The following is a 13,185-nucleotide window of genomic DNA, read 5'->3' on the forward strand; positions in this document are numbered from 1 at the left end:
GTCTGTTCCAAGGGCCAGAAGGCTTGCTGAAGGGCTAGGCTAGGCTACAAAAACTAACCCTGGATCTTACTGTTAATAAAAAAGCTTCATCAAAAGATGGCCTAGTCGGCCATCGCTGGAAAGAGAGGCCCATTGGACACGCAAACTTTATATGCCCCAGTACAGGGGAACGCCAGGGCCAAAAAGTGGGAATGGGTGGGTAGGGGAGTGGGGGGGAGGGTATGGGGGACTTTTGGGATAGCATTGGAAATGTAATTGAGGAAAATATGTAATAAAAAAAATTAAAAAAAAAATAAAAAAGCTTCGGGGCTGGCGAGATGGCTCAGCAGGTAAGAGTATTGACTCCTCTTCTGAAGGTCCTGAGTTCAAATTCTAGCAACCACATGGTGGCTCACACCCATCCATAATGAGATCCGCCCTCTTCTGGTGTGCCTGAAGACAGCTATAAGTGTATCTATTTATGATAATAAATAAATCTTTGGGCTGGAGCAAACAGGGACTGAGTGAGCAGGGCCGACCAGGGCAAGCAGAGGTCCTAAAATTCAATTCCCAACAACCACATGAAGGCTCACAACTATTTGTACAGCTATAGTGTACTCATATACATAAAATAAATAAATAAATAAATCTTAAAAATAAAATAAAATAAAAACAAGCTGGGCAGTGGTAGTGCACACCTTTAATCCCAGCACTCGGGAGGCAGAGGCAGGCAGATTTCTGAGTTCAAGGCCAGCCTGGTCTACAGAGTGAGTTCTAGGGCTACACAGAGAAACCCTATCTCAAAAAAAAAAAAAAAAAAACCCAAAAAACAAAAAACCAAAAAAACAAAAAACCAAACTCAAACTCAAACAAACACCCAAAAACAAATAAAAAAGCTTTGGATTTTTGTTTTGTTTTGTTTTGGTTTTTGGTTTTTGAGACAGGGTTCCTCTGTGTAGCCCTGGCTGTCCTGGAACTCACTCTGTAGACCAGGCTAGCCTGGAACTCAGAAATCCACCTGCCTCTGCCTCAGCTTTGGATGTTAAAGCACTGTAGCTGTTTTTAGACATGCCAGAAAAGGGCAGTGGATCCCATTACAGATGGTTTTAAGCCACCATGTGGTTGCTGGGATTTGAACTCAGAATCTCTGGAAGAACAGTCAGCGCTCTTAACTGCTGAGCCATCTCTCCAGCCCTCTCTTTTTCTTAATAAATGTATATTCATTCTGTTTTTAAAACAACCAAAAGAAAGTGGTGATGGTGGTGCCCACCTTTAATCCTAGCATTCGGGAGGCAGAGGCAGGCAGGTGTCTGCGAGGCCAGGATGGTCTAGAGTGAATTTCAGGACCAGTGCTCTCAGAGGCCAGCAAGGGTTTTGGAGTCCCCATAGTCTCAGATGGTTGTGAGCTGCCATGTGGGTGCTGGGACCTAAACCCGGATCTTCTGGAAGAGCAACCAATGTTCTTCACCACTGAACATCTCCTCAGACCCTTTTTATTTTTTTTTGAGACAGGACTTCACAGTGTTGCCCAAGCTGCCCTCAAATTCATAATCCTCCTGCCTCAGATTAGGTGGAACTGAGCTGATGGTTCTGGTCCATTCTGGTTTTGCCTCCTGCAGGGTTTGCCCTGTACACAAGACCCAAAGTATCTGCTTGTTCTCCAACACTGGCACCTGGAAGGGTGGCTCTGTGGAGTGGATGGGCACTGTGGCCTGGGGCACAGGCTATGGGAAGGGAGGAAAGTCCATTGGGTATAGTGGACACTTTATAAATCCTTTGTGTCATCTGCTCCTTCCTACCCCCTCTTCCTTCCCTGCATGCCCCAGGGACTTGACTTTGAGCCAAGTCAGGTTGGGTCCCCACACCAATCCCTTCACTTACTTTTTCTTTACATTTCTGGGATGGAAGCCAGGACATGCTAAACAAGCCTTCTACCACCAACTGCATCCCACCCCGTAACCCTCTGTCTCTTTTCTTACTTTGAGACAGGATCTCACTGTGTAGCCCTGGCTGACCTGGAACTCCATATGCAGACCAGGCTGGCCTCAAACTCACAGAGAGACACCCCCACCCACCCCCACTCAGCTGGTCACTGAGATTAAAAACACACACTACTCAGCCCAGCCCTGTGCTGACTTTTTATTTTGACACAAGCCTTTTATTCAGTTGCCTAGGCAGGTCTAACCTCACTTTGTAGCCCAAGCAGGCCTTGCCGTCTGTCATCCTCCTGTCTCAGCATCTTGAGTGGCTGGCATGGCCAACTGCATCATTAGGTACTGTTAGAGCACATGGCAGGCTCTGCTGTAGGCCCTAGGACACATGAACAAGGGGCATGGAAAGAGTCCTTGAAAAGCCAGCGTCGCCAAGGATGTCCTGGTCCTGTTCCCTGATAGTGGTGCTGGCCAGAGGGGGAAGTGTGTGTGTGTGTGTGTGTGTGTACGCGCGCAAGCACAGGGGTACATACACGTGAGTGTAAGTACCCATGGAACTCAGAGGGGGGCATCAGATGTCCTGAAGTGGGAGATACAGGTGGCTGTGAGCCACTGGGCATGGCTGCTGGGAACTGAGCCTGGTCCTCTGCAAGAGCAACCAGTGCTCTCAATTGCAAGTGAGCTTTCCAGCCCCTCCCATGCTGCTCTGCTGTCCTCTCTCTGGCTGGAGCAGGAGCTTGGGCTGGGGGAAGGCGGCACAAAGGAAGCCGGAGGAGTCTCGAAGTAAGGAGGCTCGGTGAGGACGGAAGGAGCTTCATGGCTGCATGCCCTGAGGTCCCTGGAAGCAAGCCTAGGACATGGGATTGAGGGCAGGGGTCCAGGTCAGTATCAACAGCACCTCCCCATGGAGGACATTGGGCGGATGGCCTTCATCCCAGGAAATGGTCACCATGGTGACAAACAGCCCCTTCTGGGAATGGAAACACCCCCACAGCCCTACCACTGCCACAGATGTCGTTGTCTGGCCAGCCCACAGTGGAAGCAAGCCAGCTGTGCACCACTGGAGGCCTGGCAAGACACCAGATCTCTCCAGAACGCTCTGCAGCCCAGGGAGAGGCAACATGATGAGGGCGTTTGGGACTCAGCCCTCGGAGCTGGAGTCCAGAGTCTCAGCTCTGCCTGTCAACTTGTAGGATATCAGGCAGGTACCTGTGCGCTTAAGTCTCCTCTTATGGGACAGAGATGATAAGGGCGGCTTCCCCATGGAATCTCTCACCCAAGTGATCAGTGCATGGGAAACAGTCAGACCTATGAGTGCACAGCAGGACACTCCATATCCCCCCCCCCCCCCCCCCGTGCCGCAGCCTAGAGCTGCACTGTCATGAGTGTCATGAGCTGCAGGATTCATCCTGGGTGCTTGAGGGACAGGTAGGACAGAGGGTTGTCCCTGTGAGCAAAGAGGGAGAAGCCAGATGTGGTGACGCGGGCCTAGAATCCTGACACTCAGGAGAAGAGGAGGAAGACAGTTCTGGGCTAGCCTCAGCTATCGGCAATAATAGTCTAAGGACCAGCAAGTATGCCTCACATGTAGAGAGCTTGCCCAGTATGGGAAAGTCCCTGGGTCCCATTCCCAGGACTGAAAGAAAAAAAAAAAAAAAAAAAGTCTGGAGCTGCAGCTCAGGTGGTAGAACTCTGGCCCCGCATGCATGAAGGCCTGGATTCTGTCCCTCACAGCAGAAAGCTGTCATGGTGACTCAAGCTTGTCATCCCAGCGTACAAGAAGTAGGAAGATCAGAAGTTCAAAGTCATCTCCAGCTCCACAAAGAGCTTGAACCCAGCCTAGGACACACGGAGCCCAATCCTGACACACTCCTTCATCCTGCTACAAAAAAGGGAAGGTTCCCATGAGTGGGTGTTCCCACCCCGGCGAGAGTCCCTAGACCCTGGTGACAGGGGTTCCCTCTGTCCACTTCTGTCTGGGCTTCGCTAATGGAGTCAGTATTTCTTTCTGTCCACTTTCATATTCGGAAAAGGCATCCTCCCCTCGGGAAAGCCCCAGATCCTGGCCCGCAGCCCCACCCAGAGCCCTGGCCTGCTTGTGGCCTAGTTCCTGCCTCTGTGGATCGTGGGATTCTGAGCCGCTGGCCTAGAAGCAGGACCTAGAGGGAGAGAGGGGACTTCTCAGAGACCACCCCCCACCCCCCAGCTCAGCCTGGGATCCAGCGGTGCAGGGGTGGGCGGTGGATCACGGATGAGAACTTCTAATACCCCTTGGCCTAGCTGCTAATCACTTCCAGATTGGTCGGGTCAGGGCCAGGGCTGCAGCCGCCGGCTCCATAAACAGCCCGGCATTCCAGATGGCGGCTGGCTCCAGCCTGGCGAGCAGGTTCCTGGGATCAGGGGGTGTAGCAGGTGGAGGACCCTCCCCACCAGCCAGCTTCAGAGCCCCAGCCGGTTAGGGACCCTGGGTCAGAAAGGCAGCTTGGAGAAGGAAGCTGTTGGTCAGAGAAGGGAAACTGAGGCCAGAAGAAGCAAAGGAGGGGACAGAGAAGCAAGCATGCTTCAGTCCTGGGGATCCCAGCACTCAGTAGACTTGCCCACTGACAGAGACAGGGAGGAGAGGGGTCCAGGCCCATCCCCCTCCCCAGTAAAGTACGCAGCTCCCCTCTGGGCCTCAATTTCCTCTTAGGTCAGCCGGGAAGGCTGAAGTTCCACAAAGCATCCAAGCTATGCTGGGTACACAGCTGCCAATCATCCTCTCCTCATCTTCTAGCCTGAGACATCGAGGCCTCCTCTTCCAGGAAGTGCCCTGACTGCTCCCACACCTCTCCTTTTGTGCCAGCCACCATCCAATCGGTGGTGTCTTAGAGTCTCTAAGAAAAAGGAGGAGGAGGAGGAGGAAGAGGAGGAGGAGGAGGAGGAGGAGGAGGAGGAGGAGGAGGAGGAGGAGGAGGAGGAGGAGAGAAGAAACAAGAGGTTGTGAGGCAGCAGAAATGTGCTGACGCTGCAGTACTGAAGCCAGGAGACCCTCTGTTTCCTCTTAGAGCAGATGGTGAGGTCCCAGCCTGCTGTCCCCAGGCTGGAACCGTGTAATGATCCACCAGAGGAAGGGACAGAGAAGCCAGCCAGTTTCCCAACTAGGCAAGAATAGTCTAGTCCCGGGGTAGCCCCTGCCAGACGTGATGGGGTCTGCTCTGAGAAACGACACAGCTTCTGAGGGCCTGAGCCCGTTTCCACCTCCTCAGCCTAGTGTCTGGCACACAGTGGTGGCCCTGGGAGAGCCCGATGGGACTAGCCATCCGGGGAGCTCTAGGTTGTGCGAGTTCTCTTCCCAGCACTTTGCTCATGGAAACTTCTCGAAGCTCTGAGTGTAAGGCAGCTGGGTGCCCAGTCTGAGGCCCAGAGAGGCGGTGACTTTCTGAAGGGCACACAACTGGAGCCCGGATCTCATCCCTATAGGAACTCAGGGATACCTTGAGGTCTACGTACCCCCCCCCCCACACACACACCATTCCAGGGGGGTCCGAACCACAGTCAGGGCCTGGCTGGGGCTGGGGGAACACTTCCCAGAGCCCCCCTCCACCGCAACCTGCGCCCGCCCCGGCTTCGGATTTCAGCCAGCCTTGGGGTGAACGGCCTGTTCTGCCCTGTGCCCGGGAGGAATGTTCGCGGTGGCATGGGCCCGGGTCCGAGAAGAAAGGCAGCCTTGTGGGCGAAAGGTGAGCCGCTGGGTGGGCGCGGGCGTGTTTACCCAGGGCCGGGCGTGTGGCTCGGGATGGCGCCGCTGTCAGCCGCCGGCCGCCTGGGCCTCTGCTGGCCTCCAGATGTGCGCTGGCTCCAGCCGGCCGGGCCCCCACCCCACGCACAGAGGGGCTTTATCAAAAGCGGCTGTGAGGAGGCCCGGGAGGCTGCCTGGCTCCAGCCTGCTGGCTCTGCGCCCCACCCGGCCTGCAGCAGCCAGGGAGAGCCCAGGCAGCAGCTCCCCTCCGCACGGACGGCAATCCCTCGTGCCTGGGGGGTGGGGGTGGGGCGGGGGTGACGATGACAGAGGGGCTGGTTGGGGGGTGGACACGGGAAAGACAGGGTTCAGGGCGGTGGGGTGGGCAGAGGCCGATCGATGCAGGGCTTCCTAGGCTGCCTCGCTTCTGGTACAGGAGGTCCCCTCCACTCTAGGGTTGGATGGGGCTGGCTGGCGAGGGCGCTCTTCTTTATGGTTTCTCGGTAATAATAATAACTTATAGTCCCAAAGTAAATAAATAGAGACCAAGACTCCTGCCTGCTGGCCTCAACCCTGCTGCCCTGAGCCGCTTCCTACAGCTAGTCGGAGCGCATCCCAGAACTCCTTCCTGTTGCAGTTTTTAAAAAACGGTTTAAAATACAAACGGTTCGAGGCTGGAGGTGTGTGTGGAAGGGCGGCAGGGACCTCATTCTGTGGGCTTGAGAAGGTCTGGGCTCCGCCTGCACATCCCCTACTTGGAGTCTACCCGCTTAAGGTGCTAAAGGGAAGTCATTTTCGCAGCTGTGTAGTACTCCACACTATGCATTTCCTCGCTTTCTAGGTCTGTGGTGATGGGTGTCTAAGTGGTTCCCTGTGGCACACACTGTAGACTGCCCACAGCGTGCTCACTGTGTTTGTGTTCCAGGGCTGGGGAAGTATTTTCTGGGCTTCCGTAGTCGAGTCTTAGCAGTGTGACAGGTGATATCTTTCCTCCTCTGAAGGCGGTTGTGCACTTACCATTCCCAAAGCCTGGCACCTTCATCACCGGGAAGCTGCAGCCTGGGAGTGGGCGGGAGAATCTTTCTTGTTTGTTTGTTGGAGGCCTTTCTGTAGAGCTTTGGCTGGCCTGGAACACACTCTGTAGCCCAGAGGTCTCAACTCACAGAGATCCACTGTCTCTGCCTCCAGAATGCTTCCGTTAATGTGAGCCATTAGGCCCAGCCACAGAAACTTGTTTGTTTTTAGGTTTTTGATTTGTTTTGTTTTTGTTTTTGTTTTTTTGAGACAGGGTCTCACCGTGTAGTTCTGATTGTCCTGGAATTTGCTCTGTAGACCAGGTTGGCCTCAATCTTGGAGGTCTGCTTGTCTCTGCCTCCCGAGTGCTGGGATTAGAGTCGCCAGCAGCAGCTGATTAGTGATTTGTTTTTAATAACCTGCATGGCTGTCTGTTCATGTGGGCCCAGCTGCCCACAGAGGCAGGAAGAGGAGGAGGTGGGGGTTGAACTTGGTTCTCCAGGAAGGGCAGCAAGTACTCTTAACCACTGAGCCAGCTCTCCAGCCCCGGAAACCGTTCTTTTGTTAACAAATAAACATTTCCAAGTAGGGCTGGGGGTTGTGGCATAAACACCTATGGCCTAACTTGTTTGCAACCCTGGATGCCATCCCGGCACCCACACCCAAAATCCCAAGTCTGTGAAAATGTACCTTCCTGTTGGTATGGGGAGAAACTCTAGGGGTCTTAGGAAGCTGGGTGGTGGGCACAGGCGAGAGGGGACACAGGTGGAAGGAGCTGGCCCGTGTGGAAAGCTGGGGTCCAGACACCCACAGGCCAGCTCATGCTTGGTGGCCTGACCAGGCCAGCCGTGTCTCCTGTGGGGTCTCAGAGGCTGTAATTAAAACCTCATTCAGTTCTGTAATTGTTGGTTCCGCCCCTGCCAGCCCCTTCCCGGAACTGGCTCTCCAACCCCACCTAGCCTGGCCACTTACCATTCTGTCCCCAGAGCACACAGTAGGTGCTTGTAGCTAATTGAGTTGTGTTTTCTCCTAAGTCAAGTGCCCCAGGAGCCCCAGGAGTGACTGGACCTGGAAATAGACTCTCCCAGGCTTATTAACTAAGGGTCTCAAGACAAGATTCCATAATGGCCGATGGTGACGCCCAATGAGAGGGAGGACACAGGGACCCAGAGAACTGACCTTGAGGAGATGGGACAGCAGAAGCTGGTGTGGTGTGGCTGCAGACCAAGAATGCTAGGTGCTATCAGGGATTGGAGGGAGCCTTGAAGGAGCAGCACCATGTCCCCAAACTTCAGCACCATGTCCCCAAACTTCAGATTCTGGCCCTAGCACCAAGGGAAGAAACGTTTGTCTCTATGTTTGTTCGTTCGTTTAGCTAAGGTCTCCCGTAGCCCAGGTTAGCCTCCCTCTGTGGCTGAGGATGGCCCTGAACTTCTGGTCCTCCTGCTTCCACCTGCAGGGTTCGGGGTTACAGAAGTGTTGCTTCAGGATCTCCATGAGGAAGAGGACAAAGGCTAAAACGAGAGCTTCTGCAGGAAGAATGAGGCAGGGTGAGGCACTCACCCTCACTGGGGGCTGCTGGGAGCCGTGACAAGGCTGGGATGGGAACCAGCTGGTGACACACTGGGCATTACTGTTAGGGCATGACTTGAGACGTCATGGAAACAGGCCCCACAGACATCACAAGCTCAGAAGTGAAGCCAGCACCCACTGACAACTTCCAGAGAAGCTGCAGTTAGCTAGCGCTTGGTCCCTTCAGGCGCAGCCCAGAGTCAGGCAGGTGGAGGGAAGTTCCCCACCTGTCTGCCCTTAGTCCTTCTTGTTGTGGTTCTCCAAGTCAGCAGGAGGTAGTTCAAGAAAGGGCCCAAACAAAGCCTGGCTGTGTCGTGTTCCCCACTGAGCCTCAGTTTCCCCTTCTACAGGTGAGGGAAAGGTCCCCTGTCTTTGGCAAAGCTGTGGCGGGGAGTAGGGGCTAACAGACTCAGTAGGTGCTCACTGAGGGATGAGGGCCCAGGGCCTGGGTTTCCTGGACACAGACCTGACCTAAAGCAGGGACTGAGCTTGCCAAGTTCCGGTCTGCCTCCTGCCGAGTGAGGCCTGTCCTTGGGCCCCTCGGGGCTATGGCACAAGGGCCCTCAGAGGGACTCAGTCTATGTTTTCTGCTGTGGGAAGATCTGGAATCATAGCTGGCTCAGGCTAGGAGCGTTTTGAAAGTGGTTGAGGTTGGGAAGGGGCGTGAGAGTCCAGTGTCTCTGTCCCTCTGGGGAACTTGTGGGCAGAAGGGGAGAGCTGAGCGGGACAGCTGCTAACTCTAGGGCAACTGAGTTCCATCAGATTTGGGAGGCAGAATTCCCAAGTCTTGGACAAATGCCACAAAGGTACTTCTGTGGTATGAGGTCAGGGAGGGAGGGGCTTCTGGTCCGAGTGCAGACACTCAGCCAGGACTCCTGTCCCCACTTGATGTCTGGACTGCTGGGTAGGTAGCATTGCGCAGGGTGTTTGACATCTCAGGGCATCGGCTTCCTCTTCTACCAAGTCCTCACAGGCCATCAGAAGCCTCCCCTCAGGCGTGGGGTGAAGACGGTGGAGGAGTGGGTGCTTGGGAGGAGCTGATGCGGCCTCTGAGTTTGCTGGATCTGCCCTGTGAGTCTTCCTACCTCCACTAACCCCATGGAGCCCTAAGACTCATCTCCTTCGGCCTCCAAGATGGGTCCCCATACGCTGCCTGACTGTAGTTATGGAAACTAGCCAGGAGAGATGGAAGCACCCACGCCTGGGGCGCGCAGCAGGTGGGAGGCAGGGCCGAGATTCGAACCCTGTTCTACTTTTCCTTCTGTTGTTGGGATAAACGCTGTGACCAAAAGCAACATGGGGAGGAAGGGTGTATTTAGCTTCCAGGTTACAGAGCATCCTCTGGGGACAGCCAGGGCAGGAGCCTGGAGCAGAAGCCAGGAAGATGGTGCTCTTACTGTCCACTCTGCTTGCTCACACATAACCCTTTTAGATGTGTTTTTGTCATGCTTGCTCATTGTGTGTGTTTGTGTGTGTGTGCTCACTCGTGAGTGGCGTGTGCATGAGAATACACATATATGAGAGGACAACTTGTGGAACTTGATTCTCTCCTTCCATCGTGTGGTACCCAGAAAATAGACTAAGGTCCTTAACTGAGTTGGCTCCCTCAGTGGCCTTTCCTTCCTTCCTTCCTTCCTTCCTTCCTTCCTTCTGTTTGTTTGGGTCTCTTTATGTATCCCTGGCTGTCCTGAACTTTATATGCAGATGAGGCTAAGCCTCAAAAATCACAGAGATCAAGACTGTTGGGATTTCTTTTGTTTGTTTTCAAGTCAGGGTTTCTCTGTTTAATAGCCTTGGCTGTCCTGGAAGTCACTTTATGGACCAGGCTGGCATCAAGCTCACATAGAGATCTGCCTGCCACTGCCTCCCAAGTGCCGTGTTTAAAGGTGTGAGCTGCTAGACTCAGTCAGTAAGGTTGTTTCTGGTTTTTGAGACAGGGTATCCATACATAGGGCTGACTGTCCTAGAACTTGCTCTGCAGACCAGGTTGCCTTCAAATATACAGAGATTTGTCTGCTTCTGCATCCAGGGTAATGGGATTAAAGGTGTAGGCTACCATCCAGGCTTCAGCAATCTTTCTTACACAGCCCAGGTTGATCTGCCTAGGATTGGCACCACCCACAGTGGGCTGGGCCTTCCCACACCAATTAACAATTAAGAAAGTGCCTCGAAGACATGGCCACAGGCCAATCTGATCTGGGTAATTCTTCCGTTGAGGTTCCCTCTTCCCAGGTGATGCTGCCTTTGTGTCAAGGTGACAGCTGAGGCTGACTGTGACAGACCTTGCCCTGGCTGCTCATGCACACCCTTGGTCTTTTAGGATCTGTCTAGAGCTCAGCTGAAAGGAACCTTGCTCACTAGCTGTGTTGGCTTAGACCACGCTGAGACCAGATCCTCTGTGCATCTGGGGGTGAGGGTGGGGCTGCCTGGTCACCTGGGGCTCACAGTGTCCTTGGTTCCTGCCCTCTGGGTGCTAGAGTCAGCCCCACAGGTGTGACAACTGACTGACTTTGGAGAGGTCTCTCTGGTATGACAGGGCTCACTAACCCTCTAAGCCACCTGCCCCTCACTTCTTGCAGCAGGACCCCACTATAGCCTGTGCCCAAGAAGAGCCCGGAAGAGGGGAAACAGCCTTGAAACTGTTAAAGTTCCAGGCCCAAAGCTGTGGAACACAGGTGGCTTGTTATGGGAAGTGAGTGTCTCACCCAGGGCAGTGTACCAGGTGTCTCCCTCTGACCCCAGGGCCTATAGAAAGTCCTGGTTTCTGGGTCAAGGGGTGTTGAGAAGGAAGGAAAGGTGGCAGGGAAGAAGGCCAGTAGTCCCCATTAGCAGCCACAGAACATGGTTCTTGGAGGGACCCTTGTGGTGTGAGGGATTCTGGGGGCCCATGACATTCAGGCTACGGCCACTCAGAGGGCACTTGCGGTAGATCTGAGTTTGGGACTTGTCCCAGAGCCCATGCTTATCCATATCACAGAGCTTATAGATAGAGATGTGCTGCTCCAGGGTCCTCTGAAGGACAGACAGACCCTGCCAACTTGTGGAGGGAGAGCTAACCCCGGCTCGCAGGCCCATACTCAAACGTGCTGTCTTTGAGCAGATGGCGCCCCTCCCTGGGTATCAGAGTCCTTGCTCACCCCAGCAGCAAACAGCTGGCTAAGGTTTGCTGGACTCAGGCCACAGAGGGACAAGCAGTGACAGGGTGGGAGGCCAGCCCTGCAGCTACACAGTCCTGGTGGGTTTGTTGAACCAGGCTGCAGAGTAAGGTACCTGGTACCCAAATCATCAGTAGCTCTGGCCTTGGTCTGGGGCACCAGCGTAGATTCCAGCCTTGCTTCAGGGACACGGTCACTTCCTTGTCCCCTGCCTCCTCCTTCCTTGCTCCCTTGCAGCTATGCAGACCTCCCAGCTACAACTTCAAGTCTACCATGCCCCTGCCTCGGGGGCTTTTGCTCTAGTCTCATCTGTCTGAAACCTTTCTCCCCTCGGATGCTGGCAGATTCTCCATCTTTGTTCGAGGGCTACCTCGTTGGCTTTCTCCGACTCCAGGGACCCTCTGCCCCGTCTGTGCGAACCCATTCTCTGCCTTAACTCCTCTATATAATTTGTTACTGTCAATTTCCTGTCTCTGCAGGGGTCATGGCCATCCTAGGTCACCTCTGCCAGCATAGTGTGCCAGTGGTCAGCTTTCTGCTACACCTTTGGGGCTCTGGTAGTAACACACACACACACACACACACATACACACACTAGTTGAGCAGGGTGAATGCAGAAGTGGGCGCCTCAGCGTGTTCCTGTCTAAGTGAAGGCATTGTAATGTGGCTCACTGTATAAACTGTAGAGTCCTGTGCTTTCTGGATGCAAAGGGTGTGTCAGAATGATAAGAGTTTGGGTTCTGGAAAAGAATACAGCTAAGTGGGTAGACCTGGGTGGATGGGTGGGCGCAACCAGGTTCTTGGGGCTGGGCCAGGAGGGAAGCCAGGGCTTTTGGGCATCGGGTCTCTGACCTGAAGCAATCACTATGTCAGAGGGGTCAGTTAGGGAGGGGGGTGAGAGTGTGGCCAGAAGGGGTCGGGGAGTCTCCTGGTCTGAATTATCTGAGAGAAAAAATAATTATGTTCTGAGGAAGCTGTGATATAAGCGAGTGCCAGAGAGCCACGGGTGCACTGGGAGGCTGGCGGGGAAGAAGTGACCCCTACCTGAGGAGCAAGTCATGGGTTCACAGTGGGCCAGGAATGCTGGGAGTTTACTGAGTAGGAGAGGTGGCCCCCAAACTGTGAGTGGTGGGTACAGCAGTCCCAGCTCCTTCTGTGGGTGACGGGCCATTGTTCTGTGTCCACTGAGCCAGTGGGAGGTTGCAGGGGTTCCCAGACTGTCACATGTCCCTTTATCTGTTCCTTGGGTACCTGTTCAGTGCGGCACACTGGGGGCATTAGTGTGACACTGTGACCCGAACCTTTCAACCCAGGCCTGTGGTCTCAGCCTCCCCCACCTAGAACTGCCAACAGTGCCTGGTCAGTCACCCCTTCAAAGGCACTGACTATCCTCTCCATCACCCCTTGATCTCCACAGGGCACTCTCTGGACACCTCTAAAGCCACACTGTGTGCACCTGCCTCCTAGTCCCCCAGCCCACTACCATCCCAACTCACAGCTCTTGTTCACTGCACAGGCTCTGACACGCAGTGAGCACACACAAGATGCTTGCTGGGTGAGTGTGTCAGGGGAGGAAAGCCTGCTGGGGGCAGCTCGGGGCTGGGTCTTTACCGGATGGAAAGGGGACTGTCAGGGCTGTCGCCTGGGGAAGGGCTGATGGGCAGGTGGGGAAACAGAAAGGAGTTTCTTCTCAGATACTCGCCTCAGGTGCGGGTGAGGCTGCTCAGGGGTGGGAACAGGGAACAGGGAAAATAATGACAGAAATGACCTTCAGTGCACTGTCCCCACAGAAACAGACACCTCACCTCACCAGCTC

General features: G+C 54.3%; 1 long non-coding RNA gene and 1 pseudogene across 7 annotated transcripts in view; both read left to right on the forward strand.

The window, feature by feature from the left end:
- Positions 1 to 83, forward strand: part of Gm11475 (predicted gene 11475) — a 569-nt pseudogene extending 486 nt beyond the window's left edge.
- The window catches only part of Gm11476, a 54,539-nt gene that overhangs the window by 38,538 nt on the left and 2,816 nt on the right, over positions 1 to 13,185 (forward strand). For 3 of the 7 annotated variants that reach the window (XR_866986.3, XR_866990.3, XR_375262.4), the window contains exons 1-2: positions 4,914 to 5,629; positions 12,787 to 12,924. This is a non-coding gene — a long non-coding RNA (predicted gene 11476). The other 4 variants (XR_866988.3, XR_866987.2, XR_001783575.1 and 1 more) reach the window with 4 other exon arrangements.

Source organism: Mus musculus, chromosome 2 (assembly GCF_000001635.26).
Source record: "Mus musculus strain C57BL/6J chromosome 2, GRCm38.p6 C57BL/6J".
In the NCBI taxonomy this organism is placed as follows: Eukaryota; Metazoa; Chordata; class Mammalia; order Rodentia; family Muridae; genus Mus; species Mus musculus.